This window comes from Taudactylus pleione, unplaced genomic scaffold (assembly GCF_031769625.1).
Source record: "Taudactylus pleione unplaced genomic scaffold, aTauple2 ptg000005l, whole genome shotgun sequence".
Taxonomy (NCBI): Eukaryota; Metazoa; Chordata; class Amphibia; order Anura; family Myobatrachidae; genus Taudactylus; species Taudactylus pleione.
The window spans coordinates 2,079,600-2,102,483 of NW_028284408.1; positions in this window are offsets into that span (position 1 = coordinate 2,079,600).

A 22,884-nucleotide genomic window follows, 5' to 3' on the forward strand; every position below is an offset into this window, starting at 1 on the left:
ATGCATCAGAAATAGCATTTAGCAGAAAACTTACAGTCACATGGAATGGTCTCTCTTTCTCTGCAGGTCTAAACCAGCTCCCCATGAAGTGAGAGATAAACTAGAGAAACTGACCCACCTTTTATCAGCCTCTCACAGGTGGTCTGGCAATCAAGGTTGGTAATTAGCTAACTGTCTACCAGACAGAAGCTAGGAACCTGGGGCATATTCAGGGAGTTCGGAAAATCCCTCCACAGTGAATGTGTGCTAAGTATGTGACAGAAAGTGACAGATCCAGAGGTGGAGGCTGCAGCACAGTCCATAATTCAAATAGGGGAGACACACCAACTGCCACCCCAAATGCTGTAAAACATCACCAGCTGGGTCTCACTGGCAGTTGGCGTGGCTCCTCTATTTGAATTATGATCTGTCACACACTAGCACATAGTCACCATGGAGGGACTTCCAAACTCCCTGTATATCTCCCCTTGATAACTTTTTCAGTTTTTTTTCTTACAATATACAGTTGTGTTCTCATACATTTAGCCTAAAATTGCCTAGCGATGTGAGACACTTATTTTTTCTCCTGAAAGTCTTAGTCACAATCAGATGCAACACACTGCTTCAAGAGATTGCACTGATTAATTTGATATGTAACTCTTGTTTATCTATGTATGAATGGGTCTGAGTCTGCATACGAAGCACAACAGAAGTTTGCATGGAAAAAAACAGCAGCCAATGCATTTTAGTACTTCATAATCACATACAGATTTAGACTCAGTCACACACAGAAATACATATCAAATTTTTTGATGCCAATCATTAGACGCTTGCCAGGATTAGACAGTCGGGATGCCGACTGCATCCCCTGTATAAATACCGTAAGTTTTTTTTAAAAATTGTATAAAACTATTGTTTTTTTTAAATGTCCCTAAAATTGTGGATTTTTTAAATGAGCAAATTATATAAAGAGCTATTTCTCTTTCATCCACTAGGGGACACTGGAGGTGTTTACGCTGTGGTGTGGAGGCATGGATAACTGGAGCTGGCACTTTAAATAATTTAGAAGTGTGAAGCTCCTCCCCCTCTATGCCCCATCAGCCCCCATTTTAGAAAATGTGCCCTTTGGAGCTGGTCACAATCTGCTGTGCTCCAGCAATACATATATTATTTTTTATAGGTTTTTTTATTTTATACATCTTTTACATACTGTAGGTACCCTTCGTCACCTCTTCAAAGGTGAGGTCCAGGTACCTGGCACCCTGTCTTATTAGAAGCAGGAAGGAGTGCACAGTGCTTATATTAAAAAGCACTGACAGCTCCTTATTGCCACAGCACAGGAAGAGTGCTGAAGCGATGCAGAGAGAGACCTCAGCGGGGACACGCAGTGACTATCAGCGCTGCACATCCCCCGGCTCCCGCCCCGCTACCCAGCGCTATCTCTGCACTTAGTAAGAAGTGCCTGGACTGGGTTAGGAAGAGTAGTGCTACAGCGCGGCTTCCTGCTTCTCCCTCTCCCCACTGACAACACGCGCATAGCGCGGAGGGGGGAGGATATTACGAACAGCCATTTTTTAATCCCTCGAGACAGAAAAGGGGGCGGAGCTTAGGCAGCGCGGGCTCTCTCTCCTCTAAGCAGCAAGCGGCTGTGTAAAACAACGTGGCTGCCGTTTATTATTACTAATGCTGCATCTCTCCTTCAAACAGGAAGTGTGAAGTTTTTTAACAGGATCCTTGGCAAAGGATTACATGGAAGGCTGAACTGACTGCATCCCTGGTACAGAGGCTGTGAGTATCACTGGGGTGTAAGCAGGGATTCTGATATGTGGGAAGGGAGTGGGATGTACTCCTCCTCTATGTCCCAAACCAGCCTTCTGTTTATTCTGTTTATTCTGTTATTCTGTCTGTGTGGAGTGACTGTGTGTATCCATGTCAAACAGAACTAAAGCTTCTCAAAAATGCTTGTCTGTTCAAAGTGTAACAACAAACTAACCAAGCCGCATGCCGCTGGGTCCACATTATGTGATGCTTGTATAGCAATGGATCCATCTATCGCTATTACTGCCTCACCTGCGCCTACATGGGCCGCTGACATGGTAGGAGTTATGTCAGACTTAGCGCCAGAGTTAGCTGAGGGACATAAGTCTCAACCTCCCTGGGTGGCGGGGCTAACCAAGTCTCTAGACACCTTGGTACAGGTTAAGGGTACAGCGGCATCTGCACCCTCCACTTCCTGCCAGAGACCGACACAAAAGCGTACTCTGACGACTGTTCTCCAGTCAGAGGAGTCGGACGAAGAATTTTCGCTATGGAGAATACCGAAGAAGGGGAATTGGAGGAAGATTTACAGGACGATACCCCTCAGGAGTTAGAGTCCACCTCTCCCGGGGTGGAATCTCTAATTTTGGCGGTCAGAAGGACCCTGAATTTACCTGAGGATATAATTCCTGCACCACAGGAGCTTGAATTATTTCAAGAACAACCTAAGAGCTCTGCGGTTTTTCCGTTCTCACAGCAACTTCAGCAACAGCTCTCGGTGGCCTGGAAAACAGCCGGATAAGCGGTTCCAGATTCTGCGATGGTTTTTGTCTAGCTACCCTTTTCCATCATCCATGATGGAGAAAAGGGAAACACCTCCTCCAGTAGATGCGTCTGTCTCTCTTCTCTCAAAGAAAACAGCACACCCAGTACCAGGAGCTACAGTACTAAAAGATCCATCGGATCGTAAGTTGGAGACAGCGCTAAGACCTATTTACACTGCAGTGGGTGCTCAACTTAGGCCCACCCTGGTTAATGCTTGGGTTAACAAAGCGGTGGTTTGCTGGGCTGACCAGTTGGTTACAGGTTTGGATTCTGGCACTTCCAGAGCAGAGTTACGTCTACTAGCAGAACACATACGTGAGTTTGCAGTTTACATGGGAGAAACTTCTAAAGATATCAGTCAGATTAGTGCTCGCATATCTGCTTCGGCGATTTCGGGCCGCAGAGCCCTCTGGCTGTGCGCTTGGCAAGCGGATGCAGAATCCAAGCATGCTGTGGAGGGTTTACCATTCAATGGCAATATGCTCTTTGGCCCGGAATTAGACAAATGGATATCCCAGGCCATGGGGGGTAAGTCTTCCTTCCTCCCGTCAACTACACCGGCTCCAAGAAAAGCTTACACAGGACCTTAGTTTTCATTCCTTTCGTGCACCACATTCCTTTCGTGGTAGAGCCAGGCAAGAGGTGGCAGAGGTAAAGGCCACCCACACACGGTTGCACGCAGACCGGAGCATAAGCCAGCTGAAAAACAGGTGGCATGACGGTCTTCCGTCCCACCTGGGACCACCTACAGTGGATGCCTGGCTGCAAGGATTTCAAAATGTTTGGAACCAGACATCTCCGGAACCGTGGATCCGCAGTCTAATTTCCCTGGGGTACCGAATAGACTTCGAGGCCCCCCCTCCGCCTCGGTTCTTAACTACAAGTCTGCCAATACCTGCAGACAAGGCCACAGTTCTACAGGAGGCTATCCAGTCTCTAGTAGTATCATCTGTGCTCGTTCCGGTTCCATAACATCAACGAGGTATGGGGTTCTACTCAAACCTGTTTGTAGTACCCAAACCGGATGGATCGGTCAGGCCCATCTTGAGCCTCAAGTCATTGAACCTGTATTTGAAGATGTATCGATTCAAAATGGAGACTCTGCAGTCCATTATTGCGAGCTTGGAACTAGGAGAGTTCCTATTATCCCTGGATATCAAGGATGCCTATCTCCACGTTCCCATCTTGGAACCACACCAAGCCTTTCTGCATTTCGCCATATTGAAGGATCATTTTCAGTTTCGGGCATTGCCGTTTGGTTTATCCTCGGCTCCCCGCATCTTCTCCAAACTCATGTCAGTCATGATTGCTCTCCTTCGGTCATCGGGAGTGAACATAATCCCTTATTTGGACGACCTGTTACTCAAGGCGCAATCGGTATCTCTTCTTACAAGTCATGCCCAGCTGACATATCAGACTCTAACCCAACATGGTTGGATAATCAACTTCAAGAAATCAAATCTCAATCCGTCCCAGAGGCTCCTGTTTCTGGGCATGATCTTAGATACGGCATCACAGAGGATCTTTTTCCACTAGACAAAGCCAGGGATATCCGGTTGTTAGTTCAGCTGGTCCTCTGGCCAAAGAAGGTGTCCCTCCTTCTTTGTCTTTGTCTCCTGGGGAAGATGGTAGCTGCTTTCAAGGCACTACAGTTTGGCCGGTTCCACTCCAGGGTGTTTCAGCTGGACCTATTGACACAGGGGTCAGGGTCTCATCTGCTTCTACATCGACAGATCCGTCTGAGCCCAACTACCAGAGTGGCCCTTCTCTGGTGGACACAATCCAACAATCTTTTAGCGGGCCAGAGATTCGGGGTGTGGGACTGGATCATCGTAACAACGGATGCCAGCCTTCGAGGATGGGGAGCAGTGGTCCTCGATTATCACTTTCAGGGTCGATGGTCCCCTCTAGAACAAAAGTGGCCCATAAATGTGTAGGAACTCAGAGCAATTTACAATGCTCTGATAGAAGCAACAGAGTTTCTAAGGAATCGTCTGGTAAGAGTTCAGTCCGACAATGCGACGGCCATCGCGTACATCAACCGCCAAGGTGGGACTCAGAGTCGCATGGCCATGTGAGAAGTAACTCAGGTCCTCAGGTGGGCCAAGAGCCAGTCAGTAATCCTGTCGGCGGTATTCATCCCGGGTGTGGACAACTGGGAAGCAGATTACCTAAGCCGCCAGGATATCCATCCCGGGGAATGGAAGCTTCATCCAGATGTTTTCAATGCGCTGATACATCGATGGGGATGTCCTCAGGTGGACGTCATGGCGTCACGATTGAATCGTCAGCTCCTGGTATACATGTCAAGAACTTGAGATCCGCAGGCAGTGGCAGTAGACGCTCTGACAGTTCTGTGGAACTTTGACTTAGTTTACCTCTTTCCTCCGATTCCACTTCTTCCTCGACTACTAAAAAGAATAAAACACGAGTCAGCCTTTGTCATTCTCGTGGCTCCGAACTGGCCACGGAGAAGTTGGTTCGCGGACCTTCGGTCCCTATTGGCAGACAATCCGTGGCCCCTTCCTCTGTGCCTGGATCTGCTTCAGCAGGGTCCTTTCGTACACCCCAACCTAGCGCAGCTATGTTTAACGGGGTGGCTCTTGAAACAGATATCCTAAGACGCAGAGGAATCCCAGACTCTGTCATTCACACCATGCTACACGCCAGGAAACCAGTTTTGGCTGCGCATTATCATCTTATCTGGTGTTCTTATATCTTGTGGTGTTCCAGTCGGGATCTTCCATCTAGGACTTTTTGGTTGTCCCGGTTTCTGCTTTTTCTTCAGACTGGTCTGGATTCTGGCCTTCGTCTTGGGACTTTAAAGGTGCAGGTTTCTGCCCTTTCCATTTTCTTTCAACGGAAATTGGCTCTCATTCCTGAGGTGCAGACGTTTCTTCAGGGGGTCTTGCATGTGCAGCCTCCTTTTGTACATCTGATAGCTCCCTGGGACTTGAACTTAGTGCTTTTGTTTCTTCAGTCGTCCATGTTTGAACCTTTGGAAGAGGTTGTTATTAAGTATTTGTCTTGGAAAACGGTCCTCCTCCTGGCTCTAGCTTCGGCTCATAGAGTTTTGGAATTGAGTGCTCTGTCCTTTAAGCCACCTTACCTTGTGTTTCATGCTGATATGGTGGAACTCCGGATGGTAGCCGCCTTCCTTCCAAAGGTAGTGTCGGCTTTTCATATTAATCAGCCTATTGTGGTACCGTCTTTGGTGGAGGACTCTGGTGGTTCTTCTACCTTGGATGTGGTTAGAGCTCTCCGCATCTGTGTTGACAGGACTGCTTCCCTATGTAAGTCTGAGTTGCTTTTTGTCCTCTATGATGTGGTTCGGAGGGGTTGGCCAGCGTCTAAGCAGACTCTGGCACGTTGGATTCAGCTGACTATTCATCAGGCTTATGTTGGTGCCGACCGCCGGCCTCCTTTGTCCATTTCGGCTCATTCCACACGTTCAGTGGGTGCGTCATGGGCGGCCGGTAGAGGAGCCTCCACATCACAATTGTGCCGTGCGGCTACTTGGTCTTTAGTTCACACGTTTGTCAAGTTTTACAAATTTGATATGTTTTCTACTTCGGCATCCAGTTTTGGCTGTCTTGTTCTGCAGGTGCCGCAGAGCACTCCCGCCCGTGGGGAAAACTTTGGGACATCCCCAGCGTAAGCACCTCCAGTGTCCCCTAGTGGATGAAAGAGAAAATGGGATTTTGTTACGTACCGGTAAATCCTTTTCTCTGATTCCACAGGGGACACTGGATGCCCACCTTTGCGCTCTTAGCCTGCCTGTTTGGTTTGTTACATATGTTGTATGTTTTGATTGTGTGTTCTCTCCCTTTTACTCCGCTTGTTCTCCATCTCCTCTCGGTCTCCATTTTCTAAACTGGGGAGTGCCAGCTCCAGTTATCCATGCCTCTATACCCCAGCGTAAGCACCTCCAGTGTCCCCTGTGGAATCAGAGAAAAGGATTTACCAGTAGGTACAAAAATCCCATTTTAACCCTAATTCAATATAATTTTATTAGCAAATCTACATATTTGTTAATAAAAGTATACTGAATAGGGCATGAATAGCTATTATTTACATAATTTGACAATAAAAAAATCAACAATTGCTGGAAAACATAATTAGCCAGTGAAGTGGTTAATGCCATGGTATACAATAGATAGAACCTGACATGGACTTTGCCTGTGCTATAAAATAACACCACCAAATTTGGCAAGATATCTGAAAATCATTTTTATAAGTCTAAATTTGCACTCTATAACATATCTAGTGGCTCTATGGGCCTCATTATATTTACACTCAGTAGTTGTCTGCAGCAGCACCAGAGGTGTAAGTAGATAGGAGGGATAACCATAACTGAAATCACCTGGGGGTGGAATAAACACATTTGCCTAGGCATTGTTAAAGGGAAACAAAAGCAAAACAGACTCACAATTATTGGAAAAACACATACCCAGTATCCATACTACTGGAATTAATCCAACCTCAATATTTTGAAGTAGGGATAATTGAAATGAGTCAAGGTAGCCAGTTTCAACATTTATTAGCTTCATTTTCACATGACAAACAATCTGCACTTTAAGTGAATAAGAATGTGCTTACATTCATTCTGAAGATCTTTGTCCTCTGCCTAGGTGGTTTCAGCTCAATATGTGTGCAGTCAATCGTTTTAATTAGGCTTGCCTGTGAGACTACAGAAATGTACCATTAGCTCATGTCATTGTAACTACTGGCTGAGGAAACAGAATGCCTGCCGTTTGAGATGTTGCTGCCTGGAAGGAACCAATGACAAAAAAATGAGAAGCACACAGAAACTTTTGCAGACCTAACATTGATTTGAGCCTTACTGTGTCTGGCTCAAGATGTTCCTTATCCAGCTTTTATACCAAAGTTCCAGGTATGACCTGGAGTTTGGAACAGGGTTCCAATACAGATCAGACCCTGAACTTCCCCGGCGCTGACCCAGGATATTCCTGAGTTGGTGTCATTCACACTTGAGTCAGGTCTGCAGTGACCCAGATCTTCCGGCATTGAACTGACCCAGATCGTGCTGTTTACACTGCAGGGTGGCACGGGAGCAACCCGTGGCCAACCCTGCAAAATACCTGAGCTGGATCCCTGGGTCCCTTGACGGAATTATTTACACCGACAAAAATCCTGGGTTGATGCGCATGAACCTGGGATTTTAAGCTTGGTGTAAAAGGGGTATTAGTGAAGTCATATTGTACATAGTTGGTACAAATATAATGGAACAGCTATATGACCTCATCATCAGACATAAAGACATGGAAGTGAGGATTAGCTGCCCTTTAAAAAACCTCAGCTTGCAAGGTACTTTTTTGGTGCTGTTGATGATCTTAATATTCTGTCCCTGGCTTCTTCCAGTCAGGTGTTGGTGTGCTGTGCAACTGAAGTAAGTGATGATTGTAGAATATCCTAGAAACTCCACATTTCCTCCAGACACAGTATTGCAGATGCTAGAGTTCCTTTTTATAGGGAGGAAACAGCTTAGACAAATTAACGGTGTCTGAAGCTGTTTACATAAACCATCTTACCTATCTGAAGCAAGTCATTTATTTGGGCAGATGTGGAATGGTTAGGGTGTGGTACTGAGGATTGTTGTAGATCTTTCCATAAGTAGCCAATAAAAGAGAGCTAAACCTATTGCTCTATAAGATTATGAATGATAAGAGGTTTGTTGTTTTGTCGCTCTCCAGAGATTTGGGGGTCTATTTACTAAGCTGTGTTAGGAGATAAAGTGAACGGAGATAAGGTACCAGCCAATCAGCTCCTAATGGCCATTTCACAGGCTGTGTTTGATGCGGTGCTCACTTTTATATTATTTAAAGAGAAAAAGGAAACATAGTGCAATCTGTTGTATACAGTATGGGTGGGTGCTTTAGGATACACACAATTTAACAATGTAAATGTTGCTTAGGAAGGAAATTCACAGCTGTCCAGCAGTGTTCTTTGTGTGGGTATTTTCGTGTTTTTAGTTGATTGTTAGTTGCTCCTTCACAGATGATTCATGGAAAGGAAAATAACAATGGTGCTCTCTGTTTTAGATGGAATAATTTTAGTAGAAAAATTGCAAATGTTTACTCACTTTCTTTTTGGTTGTCTGCAACATTAGACATTAATTTAAATCTGATATCTGTCAGTATTGTACCAGAATTTAAGCTGGAAAGGACTTTGGGCCTGATTAAGTAAGGATCGCTTTATGCTAATGATTGCAATCGCAATGCCGTCGCAGCATAAAATAAGGACGCCCCAGCTACCTTACACAATCAGTAACCAGGGCCGAAACTAGGATTTCCGTCACCCGGTGCAAGGCAGCAATTTTGCGCCCCCTCCCTTCCTTTACCTGGATTTTGTCCTTGCTCCTCCATAAGGCAGTGCACTACCCAGACGTCTCGGGTATAGTGACTTACATTATTCCATGCACCATAATGCTCATTACATATTATGCCACACACTGTAATGTCTATTACCAAAGTGCCACTTACATATTTGCCCGACATCATTTTATATCCTACAGTAAGGCTTCTAATTACTTTAAAATTACCTGCTTATTGCCAGGGGGTTTATGCTCGTTGCCAGGGGTTACATGCTCATTGCCATGGGGTTTCATGCTCTTTGCCATGGGGGTTTCATGCTCATTGTCAGGGGATTTATGCTCATTGCCAGGGGTGCCATGTTCGTTGCCAGGGGTTACATGCTCGTTGCCAGGGGGTTACATGCTCGTTGCCATGGGGTTTTATGCTCATTGCCATGGGGTTTTATGCTCATTGCCAGGCGATTTATTCTCATTACCAGGGGTGCCATGCTCGTTGCCAGGGGTTTCATGCTCATTTCCAGGGGTTACATGCTCATTTCCAGTGGGGTTTATGCTCGTTTCTAGTGGGGTTTATGCTCGTTTCCAGGGGGGTTTATGCTCATTGCCAGGGGATTTCACAGGAGAAGATGCAGCTTTCAGCATCTTCTCCAGGCAGCACCAGCATTTCCGGCACTTCTGGGAATGCTGTGTGCATTGCACTCTGCTAACAGACACTAGAGGTCCAGTAGGACCTCTAGCATCTGTCTCTTCCCTGGCGGTGGCCATTTTTGGATGGCCGTTTTCAGCAGAGTACATGCGGATGGCTAGTCCGTTTGGAATCTGCTGAAAACGGCCATCCAAAAATGGCTGCCGCCAAGGAGGAGACGGACACTAGAGGTCCAGTAAGGACCTCTAGCATTTGTCTCCTCTTTGGCGGCGGACATTTTTGGAAGGCCGCCGGATAGCTGAGTCAGCTTTTTTCTCCTCCCCCGCAATCCCCACCCAGTGCACGTGCACCTCTAGCCCCCCCCTAGTTGCGGCCCTGCAGTAACATTGAGTACAATTGCAACCTCATGCACACTTGCAAAGGTATGACCTTACTCAGGAATTGCTAACCTCATTGCACAGAGTGAAAGCCCAAGCAGCGTATGGCATCGCAGTGGCTAATTTTTGCACGCCCCTGTAACAGGGTTCAAATGCACTGGCATCCCTACGTTTTGCCGACCACCCCCGCGTCACCACCCCCTAACGGTTCTTCATATCAATCACTCTGTGATGTTTCTGCGTAGTTACTGTGATCGCAGTCTCGATCGCAGTGAAGTGTTCGCGAATAACAATAGGCCAATAAGCATATTAGATATGTAGCTGTTGCAAAAAATCTACTGGACACAGATGAATAATTATTTATTATTTATGCCTTTCTATATAACACCTTTATATATTTATTATATATATTCAAGGTGTGCAGTCTAGGGCCCTACTCGACATACCCTATTTACTGTGCTCTTATGCACACCTGAAGACATGAGACTCCTTCAGCCTAGGCTAGCACCCCTCCCCACGTGTCCCCAATCAGTTTTAAGCAGGGACTCTGGCATTTTGACTGCACTTTAGTAAAAGGCACAATTCAGGTAAGTCCTACAAATTTATATACTGTAGTGCAGTGCAGACATGGGTTTATTTTTGGGGCGTGGGTCCCCTGGATTGCTTTGGTTGGGCTGCTTCGGGGCATCACATTATAAGACATTTTTCCTTTTTTGCACTTTCAGCACCTCTATTGTTTGTCTATTATATATGTATTTTCACATCTTTATTTTTCACCTTCTAGTACATGCAGCAGTAGCTGCTTCTATCTATCTAACACCTTTCTACACTTCACCTTTTCTCAATGATGCCATGGGGTGGCTCAGCTGGCTGGTTTGGGTTTGCCCTGCACTCTGGATTTCAACCCCAGTATGTTAGGGACCTACCCTCAGAGGTTACCTAGATGCGGTAGGGTAGGCCCTAAACTATGGCCATGATTATGCTAAAACCTCTATTTATTTATTGCAAAATGTTATTGCAAAGTATAATATATATAATTAGTAATGTTGGAGTTGTGTGTATTTGTACTTTTCATTCTGTGCGAGCTCCAGGGGTAGTAAGAGGTGGTACTACAAGGTCAGTATGACTTGGGAGAAATGTAAGTTGAGCAAGTGAGAATAGAGCAATAACAAAGCTGTGTGCAATATAGGAAAAATTAGAAGGTTAAGTAGACATGGGCTTCATAACCAAGGTAATGTATATCAGTGGAGAGCCTACCAATATGATAAAGGTCAGAGCATTCAATAAGAAAGGTATGTTTACAAATAAGTATAATTAAGGGTCCCCAGATGTGAGTACTGCTGTAAACACTAAATGTAAGGTACAGTATAGTGCAAAATATGGAGTCTGAAAAGAAGTAGTTGTACTTTGGTGTATGGTTATCAGTCTGGCATACAAGATGTCCATCCAGTATATATCATAAACAGACTAAACAATAACATTGTTGAAAAACATAGTAAAACAGTCTAAGGGGGGGGGGAGAGTTATAGCCTCCAATTTTGAAAAGTCCCCAAATTCCAACGATTTGCAAAATATTTAAAAATTGCTGTGTGAGACAGAGTGTGAATAGCATACAAATCACCAGAACTCCCCCATTTTAAAACCACCTCTCAGGACATTAAGTTAGCATCGTGAGTTTTCCTATGTCAAAGTTTTAGTCTGAGATTTTTAAGGTTGGCGAAAGTGCAGCAGAAAAAGTTACATTAATAATAGAGATGCCTCTGATAGCAACCATGTTAAAAAAATATTCTCTCTGCAGTTCACATCACTCACCAGTGGTCTATGTACAATTCCCTGGCTGAAATATGTACATTGTTATTACCACCAACCGTGTTTTGATTTAAAAGAATTTTGTTACATATGCATTGCCTATTTTGGCTTGCTATATCCCTGATGAAGTCCTAAGGATGACATGCATAGGGTGATTTTATACTGGTCTGCCAACGTTCAAAAGCCTTTAACCCAATAACAGGGCCAGATATAGGAATAGCATTGCCAATATACCATTGGTGGTTCTCTATTATTAATTGAAGTAAGATTATTATGTATGTTTTTTTGTCTGTTAAAGCAAAGTGCATTTGCAATACTTCACACTAAAAGCTGTTGTACTACTCTCTGGGTCCTTTTGGTGCAGGGCTCTCATTGTAGGACCTGACTGTATAAAGACCTACCATCTGTGGTCATATGCTCATTGAAGATACCATCTTATGTATTACACTACCCCAATGGGAGAATCATGTACAAAAGAAGTACCAGTAATTATATATTCTGCATTATATTTTTGTGGCACCTTCTGGGCATTTTTGTATTTATTGAATTTTTGGGATCCATTCTTGATAGGGAATCTGTCTGGAGGTGCGTCCAAGTTGGTAATACAGTACTATTGTCACAATTGTAATTCCATATATTAGTGCAGAGAAAGTGTACATTATACTGTGTATATATATATATATATATATATATATATATTACTTTGCAAAAGTTTTAGGCAGGAGTGAAAAAATGCTGCAAAGTAAGAATGCTTTCAAAAATAGAAGTGTTTATAGTTTATTTTTAGCAATTAACAAAAAGCAAAGTGAATAAAAGGAGAGAAATCTAAATCAAATCAATATTTAGTGTGACCAGCCTTTGCCTTCAAAACAGCATCAACTCTTCTAGGTACACTTGCTCACAGTTTTTGAAGGGACTTGGCAGAGAGGTTGTTCCAAACATCTTGGAGCAATAACCACAGATCTTCTGTGGATGTAATCTTGCTCCAATCATTCTGTCTCTTCATGTATGATGTTAAGGTCAGGGCTCTCTGGGGATCATATAATCACTCCAGGACTCCTTGTTCTTCTTTACACTGAAGATAGTTCTTAATGACATTGGCTATATGTCTTGGGTCATTTTCCTTCTGCAGAAAAAAATTTGAGCCAATCAGTTGTCTCCCTGATGGTATTGCATGATGAATAAGTACCTGCCTCTATTTCTTAGCATTGAGGACACCTGACCAAATCCCCAACTGAATTTGCTGAAATGCAACCCCAAACTTGCAAGGAACATCAACCATGCTTCACTGTTGCCTGCAGGCACTCATTATTGTACCACTCTACAGCCCTTCAGCAAACAAACTGCCTTCTGTTACACCCAAGTAATTAAAAATTTGACTCATCAGTCCAGAGCACCTGCTGCCATTTTTCTGCACCCCAATTCCTATGTTTTCATGCATAGTTGGGTTGCTTGACCTTGTTCTTTCCATATCAGAGGTATTGCTTTTTGGCTGCAATTCTTCCATGAATACCACTTTTGGCCTTATTTATCCAAACAGTAGATGGGTGCACCTGGTTCCCACTGGTTTCTGCCAGGTATGAGCTGATGGCATTGCTAGACATCTTCCAATTTTGAAGGGAAGTAAGTATGATGTTGTATTAATCTGATGTACTAAGTTTCCTTGGCCAACCATTGCGTCTATGGTCCTCAACGTTGCCCATTTCTTTGTGCTTCTTCAAAAGTGCTTGAACAGCACATCTTGAAACCCCAGTCTACTTTGAAAAGTTTGCCTGGGAGAGACTTTGATGATGCAGTATAACTATCTTGTGTTTTGTTGCTGTGCTCAGTCTTGCCATAGTGTATGACCTGTGACATGAAACTGTTTTCCACAACCTCACCTTTGTAGCAGAGTTTGGCTGTTCCTCACCTCCTTAAGCCTCCTACACAGCTGTTTTTGTTTCAGTTAATGACTGTGTTTCAAACTATGGGCCGTATTCCATTTGAGGTGAAAAGTACGCTTTCAAGTGTTTTTGGCGTAAACTTTTCACCGATTATGTCATTTTTGCCTGTTTTGACTTTACTCCATATTCAATTTGAAAGACTTTCCACCTAGGCGGAAATTCAATGCAATGCAATAGGTGGAAAAGTTTTGCCTATGAATAGCAGGTGGAAAAAAGTGCAGAATTGGGGTTCTGAGGTGCAATGTTGTGGGAACCCCCGTGCAGCCTTCAGACAGTCCCCAAAGGAAAACTGCATAAATAAAACCATTTAAGGACACCCCAAAAAATCACTTTGCATTTGGGGGCAAAAAAAAAATGTTGAGGGACAAAGATAAAAACTAGCGAACTTGACTCTGGGGGGGTCACCAAGTATGACCCATATGTTTTTTACATTGCTGGGGCTTGCAGCACATGGATAGTTTACCTTTTTTTCAACTTAACTTTAGCAACTTTAAAATATGCTGACCCCCATTTTCAAGTACCCCAATTTTGCTGGGATAAGTTATTTTCTTCAAAAAAACCTCCAGAATACTATTCTTCACCACTTGTACAAAAACGCTATTTAGCAGCTATTGAGCCCATTTAAAAACAACAAATACCTTCAGCAAGCCAAATTGGGGGGTACTATAGGGAACCCCATGTCAGAGCATCTTTTGGGGGGTGTGAGGCTGATTTCCCCAAATCTGACAGTACATTCCGCTTGATTAAGTTTCGCCAGGTCCCGTTTTCACGTACTTTCAAATTGAATATGGGGTAAAGCGCACTCGATACTTTTCCACCTACAAAACACGCAATGTAGTCAAAGTCTGGGAGGCAGAAAAGTATCGCGGGTCCGCTCAAATTGAATACAGCTTTATATTTGAAAATTATGATCATTATCACCTGTTTGGTATGATTGGTTATTCATATACCTGACTATGGGCCTGATTCAGAGGCGCTCGCTAATTGGGAGCGCTTGCTCTGAATCAGGGCGGATTTAAAAAAAAAAATCCACCTCCAGTCCATTCGCATAGCTGTTGGTGACCACGAACAGCTTGTGCGGGCGGCCTTGCAATGATCGCGATTATCGCGACCATCTGGCTTGCGATGAGACCTTGTGGTAGGGTCTCATCTACTGCAAACCCCAGTGAATGTGTGATGTCAGTAGGGCCACCCACAAATGGCAAGCCTTCCTTCGGGAATGCCTCCATTTGTGCAGCCACCCCCCCGACCCGCCTACAAACAGGGCGAGCTGTCGATCAACATCGATAGCCTCCCCATTTTGCTGCAAGCCCCGAGCGAGTGAAGTTTTCACTCGCTCGGGGGCTCGCACACGCGCAGTGCACATGCCGTGCATGCGCACTGCCTGGTCATCGACCCGTTTGCGAGTGCTCTGCGCTCGCGAGCGAGTCTGAATCAGGCCCAATATTCCTACAGAATCACTGACTTTGTGCAAATGTGCCTAGAACTGATGATGTTTTGAAGGTAAAAGGTTGTCACACCAAATATTGATTTGACTTAGATTTCTCTTCTGTACATTCACTTTGCATTTTTCTTAATTAATAAAAAAAAACTATTAACACTTCTATTTTTAAAGCATTCTTACTTTGCAGCATTTTTTCCACACCTGCCTAAAACTTTTGGACAGACTAGACTTTGACAGCCAGGACTGGTGGCTATATAGCTAGTAAACCCTCAATGTATGGTCCCTTCATCAGTGAGTCTATCCTCCAGTAGTCTGGTCCACTGATAGCACTAATGTTCTTCCCACATCCCTGGGCAGTGTGTGTGCTAATATTATTGTTAATAATAATATAAATATGTTTATTTGCTTGCAATATGCAAGTCCCAGCAAGACTTGTCATGCCCAGTTTAAATAGCTGCCAGGGCATGCTGGCACTTGGAGAACCACAAGTTCCAGTTTGACCTGGCATCCAGGAACTGCAGTACATCTGTTCTCAGGGGCGGATTGGGAATGTAAAGTGGCCCTGGAAATTTTCTGAAAGTGGCCTTAGGTCGGCATTCCAGAAGCACAGAACAGGAGTTTTGTGCGTGCCAGAGGCGCATGCCTGGGTAAGGGGGTGTGACCTTGTGGAAAGTGGTGTGGCCTTGCATGAAATGCCATGCCCACCAGCTAATTCCCCAATTTTTGCCACCGTGGGAGCATGCCCAGTGCTACCTAAAAGCTACTGGGCATACCCCTAGTCCCTCTCTCCAGTGAGTAGACAGAGCAGCGGGTGAGAGGGGGGACTCCCATAAAAAAAAAATCTATACTGTTTTTGTGTGTATAGCATAAAACTACACTTTACCTATATGGTGGTTTATCTGCGGGGAACCTCTGAAAAAAATGTTCCTCCCTGGACAGATAGTGTTTTCAGTCAGTATTCGCTATTCAGATCACATGGTCCTGAACGTGCCTGTAGGAATAAAGCCAATATCATCATCATGCAACAAAGGTTCAACCAGATAATACATACTAACAAAAGTTTTGGGGCAGGGCAAAATGTGAATTTCCCTGATCAAACAATTTTATTTTTATAAATATATTTGCTAATTTTTGTACCATATATATCAATAATATGGTTTCTTTAGAATCAGTGTCTTACTAAAGATTAGTGAGATGCAGCCTTTTCTTCTACTCCAAGTAGCGGTACTACCTGTGTGTCTCTAGCACCATTTCACTGTGTCTCTCCAGGGTTGTCACCAGCACCATATCAGTGTGTCTCCACAGCGCCAACACCATGTGTCTCCCCAGTGCCAAACCTGTGTGCCTCTCAAATGCCATCTCCTCTGTGCCCCCCTACAGCACATTGAGGCCCTCAGCACAAAGTAAACCCTATACTGCCCACCTCACCACTCACTGACACCCCAAAGCCCCCCTACCAGCACACGCTGACCCTCCTCACAGCACCATGCCAATGTCCCTGCTTCACTATACTGGGGGCCATAGAGAGCATACTAACCCATGCTCCCATATACTGGGGGGCCATAGAGGGCAAGAGCCATAGAGCCCTGCTCCCTTATACAAAGGCATACATCCCCATACAACTATACCACACCCCATCTAGGGGAAGCACCATTCACACAGCTGACCTTAGGGCTTCCCCTGCACCACAATAACAGGGAACCCATCAAGCAAACAACCTTAAAGGGCACCATACCTTTTTGAAAACAATCAGGTCCTGCTTTCTCCCTCTGGTGGTTGTGCCTATTTCTTCTTAATTTAAACTTTTTCATATTTGCCAGCTGCCTTTCTTCCTCACACAGCAGCCGCCAGTCTCCTCCACCCCCTATCACTGGGGCTCTCCTCTTCCTCTTCCTCACAGTGCCTCTCTCCTCCATATCACACTGACACTGCCCCTAGCAGTGCTGCTCACATACCTGAAGCTCTTCACTCAGTGAAGAGTGAAGTTCACTGTATGCAGCCACTTTCCTCCACTGCAGCGCTGCTCACATAACTGGAAGAACTCTCCTCTATGGTTGACACAGCCCCCAATAGCTCAACCCCCAAGGCTCCAGAGCTCACACAGCCATGGCTGCCGGGTAATTTGAACCAGCAAGTGCTGCTGGATCAGCTAAAACTCCACCCCTCTGGCCCCCTCCCCCTGACTCACCAATGAATTGACTGATGACTCCTGGAATAATAGGCTGGAGTCCGTGGCCATTTAAAATAAAAAGGAAAGGTAAATAAGGAAACATGTTTTCAGTGGCCCCCTGCCCCCAAATGGTCCGGCCCACTGGGAAAACTCCAGATGAGCTCAATGGCCAATACACGCCTGTCTGTTCTAAACCACATGAAAAACATGCAGACACTATGAAATAGTAAATTAAATTAAATTAATTAAAACTGGCTGAAACATTCCTTTTTATCCAGTTTATTGCTCATTTTCTGTATATTCCAAAGGGACCATGTGTTACTGGTTAGGTTGATCACTATGTACAATTATACAGGTTTCACTCTCAATGGTTAGAATACTGTACTTTGGCTAGAAGCAATCAGGTGTATCTTTCATCTAAGGAAGGTGAGTGTATTGTGCACATATTTGCAAATTCACCATTGTGTTATGGCAGATACACAATGTATTTTCCTTTCATAAATTTGTATTATTATTACAAAATCTACATTTTGAAGTCTCCAACTAATCATGTCATTTTATTTGCAAAAAAAAGCATTCTATATTAGGCATTGACAAAACTGCTAAAACCAGTCTCGTGTTAAAATGAAATAAAAAAAAGATAGATTAAATGTGCAGAAATATAGAAAAATGCCATTATCAGGTGTGCATAGAGCTTTGTACTGACCATCTTGTGTTTACAATTGGGTGAACACAACCTTACTGTACTCTGAGCCTGATTCACTACGGATCGCAACTGCGAACATGGATGCAATTACGTACAAAGTCTGACTGTGATGATATGCTAATCCATTGCTATTGCTATGCCATCTCAGCACTACATAAGGATGCCTAGCTTACCTTACACACATCCGTAATCCTTAGCAAGACTTCAAAACCATCGGTAACATTGAGTAACATCGCAGCCTCACGCACACTTGCACAAGCACTGACTTTACTCTGAAATTGCTAACTTTATCGCACGCACTGTGTACTTAAACTGCATATGGCATTGCAGTGGATAATTTATGCACGCCCCTGCAATGGCATTCGAACGCAGTGGCAGGCCTGCATTTCGCTGACCCCCCCATCACCACCCACAAACGGCACTTCCTGTCAATCTGCGATGTGTCTGTGTAGTTTCTGCGATCGCAGTCCTGATCGCAGTGGCTAGTTCGTGTATGCGCTCTGTGATGCATGCGCAGATCACAACAATTGACCAATTGCGTGTGTAATCGTGATCCATAATGAATCAGGGCCTCTGTCCATGTAAGAACAACCCTCTCATGCAGATCCCAGCACAAGCAGGCATAAGATGCAGAGTCACACAAAATACAGTTTTGCATAAGTTGCTTTATATCATTTGATGTGTAAACAGTATTTAAATTAAACTTGGCACTATGTTGAACCATACATTCAGATTATATGATAAAAGTGTATATATAGGTTAAAACTATAGTTTGTACAGAAATGTTATATTGTATTATTACAATGGGTGCAATTTCAGCCCAAGTGCGTTTCTGACTATTCTCAGAGGGAAAATAAAATGAAAGTCCAGTAAAAGCTAATGCACAGATAAAGTGCATTGGAGAGCAGTAAAATATATTCCTAATGGCCTTGAATGTCTCCTGAAGTACAATTGTGTAGAAAAAGTGCTCTCTAAACCCATCAGTGAAAACTTCAAAACCTCTTCACATACAAATACACTAAAACTAATATATGCTTTAAAAAAGATCAAAATATGTACTTTTGCTAAACAAAGTTGCCTTTCTGCTTTCCCCTTTTGCTCCTACAGCTCACGTGCTTTCTTTCTTTCTTTCTTTCTTTCTTTCTTTCTTTCTTTCTTTCTTTCTTTCTTTCTTTCTTTCTTTCTTTCTTTCTTTCTTTCTTTCTTTCACTATTGCAGCTCACATATACACTAAACTATAGCAACCAATCACATACTGTTTTTGCTATCATTATTTAACCTGAACTATACATATAAAAGCTTATTGCTGATCAGTTGATGACATTATTTGCATATTCACCATTAAGCAATGTTTGTAAATACCCCTAATTAGCAAAACTTCAGATACAGCTAGGGACATTTATGAAAACTACTGCACTGGAAAATATTTACTGCACAGTATGGCAACCGATTGGATGATTGCCTTCATTTTCTTAACTGCACTAGATTATGCTGAAACTTTATTATAGTTATATATATTCATATACAGTATGACTAGCTGAAATATAAATATATATGACTAATGTATTTGGAGCTCATGTTTTTTTTACTACTGTATAGGCAATACTGTTTTATAATGTCTTATATATTAAATGCTAAAATATTTTGTGTTTTTGGACTTGGCAACTGTGGGGTGATATGCACATATTGGGGCTTGTGCAGTTGGTAACAAAATGGGCACCATAGACAGCCTCTTTCTAAGTTTATAGTGAAATGACCTTTATTTTTGGTTAGACTATAAAATATATAATTCTAATAAGTGTTTGCCCCTGACATGTGCAGTGAGAGCCAGACATTGGCACACACATGTCCTGCCCCCTGGTCACAGATACCATTGCCACCCAATAGTGGACAACATGAACATGGCCCCACAACACTGGGGCAGCTTGGCCTAGCCACCCATCCACTTCCCCAATAACTTACCCTTCCATTTACCAACCATCCTCACTGGATAAAGGATCAGATGGTATCTGAGCTCAAGACTGTGGGTTACATAGGAAGAGTAGGAAGAACAAGAGTGGGGACATCAACATGACAAACTTCCTAAGAAGTGCCAAGTGGTGTGAGCTCTGGACCCACACTAGAATGAAAATCATATGAGATTTTTAAATACAGCCATAGAAAAGAAGGAAATATGGGGAGATTCAGAGAGAGGGGAGAGAGAAAGTGATTTAGAATGGAAGAGAGAGATTAGTTAAGAGAACAACAGGGGTAAGAGGTGGAGGCAGAAGGGAAGGTAGCAAAAGAGAAAGGGGAAAGCACAATAATGCCAGGCACAACAGCTAATGCCTGAAATACAGCAGTTGAAACTTAATGACAATACAATTTCATTAATTAATGATGGTGCTTCAGTAGTTGGTTGTCCCACCTTTGGACTTAGAATCTGTTGCCTTAGACTAGATATGCACTTTAAGATATTTGTTTTGAGCTATTTTACAAATATCTGTGGTTCATAAGGCAAGGAAATAGTCTCTTGTAGAGACTAACATTTGCAGTGTTGTACATACAATCACATCTATAGTTAGTAAAATGCAGACTCTGGAACATATATTATGTTTTTTATGAAGTGAACGGTTCATGTATATTTCAAAAGGTAAAAATATGCAAACATTTTTGTCAGTATGTCTTAAATAACAATGACCTATGTGACATTTATACTCATTGATGAAGTTAATTGTAGTGAAACATGATTGTTTTCTGAGAAAAATAACTCAACATTTTAGCTACAGGGCAAACATTGTATTTAATACAAGTTTACCATTTCCACTGACCTTTTTGCAACAGTGTGACAGAATGTTTTCTGATATCTGTGTTATGAAAGAGGATCACTAGAAAATTAAATGCTTAAAGAACTAGATAGTATAAATGAAGTTTGCAGAAAGCAGTTAAAGGTAAATAGTAGAGAGACTAAAGAGTTAATTGTATTATGTTCATATTTGCTATGCCACAATGTTACAGACCTAAAATGAAAATGAATAAGTACATCTAAACTTAACAAGAAAGCAATACAGACAAATATTAAAATATTCTATTCACAAAATAAATGTTCTTTAACAGTTTAGAAAATCAAAACACAACATTTTCCTAAATATGATTTAATAAATAGCAAGTTTGTGTAATGAACTTTTAATTTTTCTTTCTGCAAGGGGAAAGACCATATGAGTCAAAATTGATCAGGCATGTAAAGTAGAGCAGAAATTACTGTAGCTCGGTGGTTTGAATGTTAATTACCTGACCTTTTTTTGGTTGGGGTCATTGATTGTGCTGGAGGTTTCCAAATTCTGGATTTTGTAGTTTACACCAATTGTTCTTGTAGTGTAGTATGTTGTAGTGTAGTCGGCTTCTGTTTTTATAGGTGTGGTTGGAGGACTGTGAGGTGAAATCTGTTGTGAGATTATTTCCTTATTTCTTTATTGTTTTCCAAACTTGACATTTGTTGCAATAGCAGAATCTGTTGTTCTCTTTAGTGCCACAGGCCTAATTACCTCAGAGGCCTAGTGCCCAACAACCTGGTGGTCTAAGAAGGGATTAATAGTAGCTATCAAATTTACTCCAAACAGCAAATCACAGGTCAGAGGCCAGTATAAGTGATTGGTAGAGGAGAGTTTAGTGGAAGGTAAAGCATTTATTACTTTAGGGAATATTAAAAATGAAACATGGAACAATCTATTAAAAAGCAAGCTTCCAAGTGTGAGTTTTTAAATGAAAACTGAATCTAAACAGCAAATTACAGGCCAATTCAGGCGATTCAAGCCAGAATAATAGCCTAGTTGAAAAGATAAAAGTAAGAAAACTTCTTGGAATAGCAAATCACAGGCCTTAGGCCTTTACAGGTAAATGGAGATGGAGAAACAGGCCAGTAGTCTTTACACAAAATATAGTGAAAGTTACACCCCCCAAACAATAATGAAAAATGGTGCACAATGGAAATGCCCTTGGGCTATCCCACCCACCCTTATGTTATACTTTAGTGACAGAGACTGCCACTTTTGTGGCTGAAGTGCACAGTTTATCTGGTAGTTTGGTTAAACCAAGCTACCAATGGGATTAAGGTTAACAGTGGTAAACATGCTCAAAGTTCAAGATGTCATCATCCTCTTCATCACCCTCATCACTGTTGTTAATACAGTATCACACAACATTAGCTCATCTCCACTGAAATCCACCATTACAATCTCTGTAATTGGCAGCAAAGGTATTCCTCATAGCATATGCAGTTCATTTTGATGATCATCTGGTTTTCCATAATTTTTGGAAGTAGCCGCCTCCTATGCTGATCACCTACAAGGCTCCCAACAGTACTGAACACAATTTCCAAATTCACATTGGCTGGTGAGCAACTTAAGTACACCATAGCTAGTTTATAAAAGTGACTCCATCTTGCCTTTTTTTCTCCCAATATTCAAAGAGACTGTGTCAGATGCTAATTTGAACACTATCACCATTCTATTGATGCTTACTAGTTCAGACTGAGTTACTGTAGGTGTGTCAGCATACATTTTAAGCCTGACCAAATGTCGTAATGTTTCACTCAGGTGTGCTGAGTTGACTCATCATCATAAAGAGTGGGCCTCTTAGAAAAGCTTGTTTTTTCTAGTGGCAGCAATTGCAGGAGAAAATGAAGCAGGAGACATTGTTGTGTCATGTGCCACATGAACATACATTTTGCTCTTTGCATCTCTTAAGGTCTGTGTCTGTTGGAATGAAAGACATTACATAAGACTTAAACATCTGCAGTATATTACAAACCCTTTGGTACTGGCAAAGCAAAAACAGAACATACATATATTTTCAAACATAGATTTTGATGGCAGATACAGTAAGTACCACTTGGCTGGTCTAGTCTGACTTTTC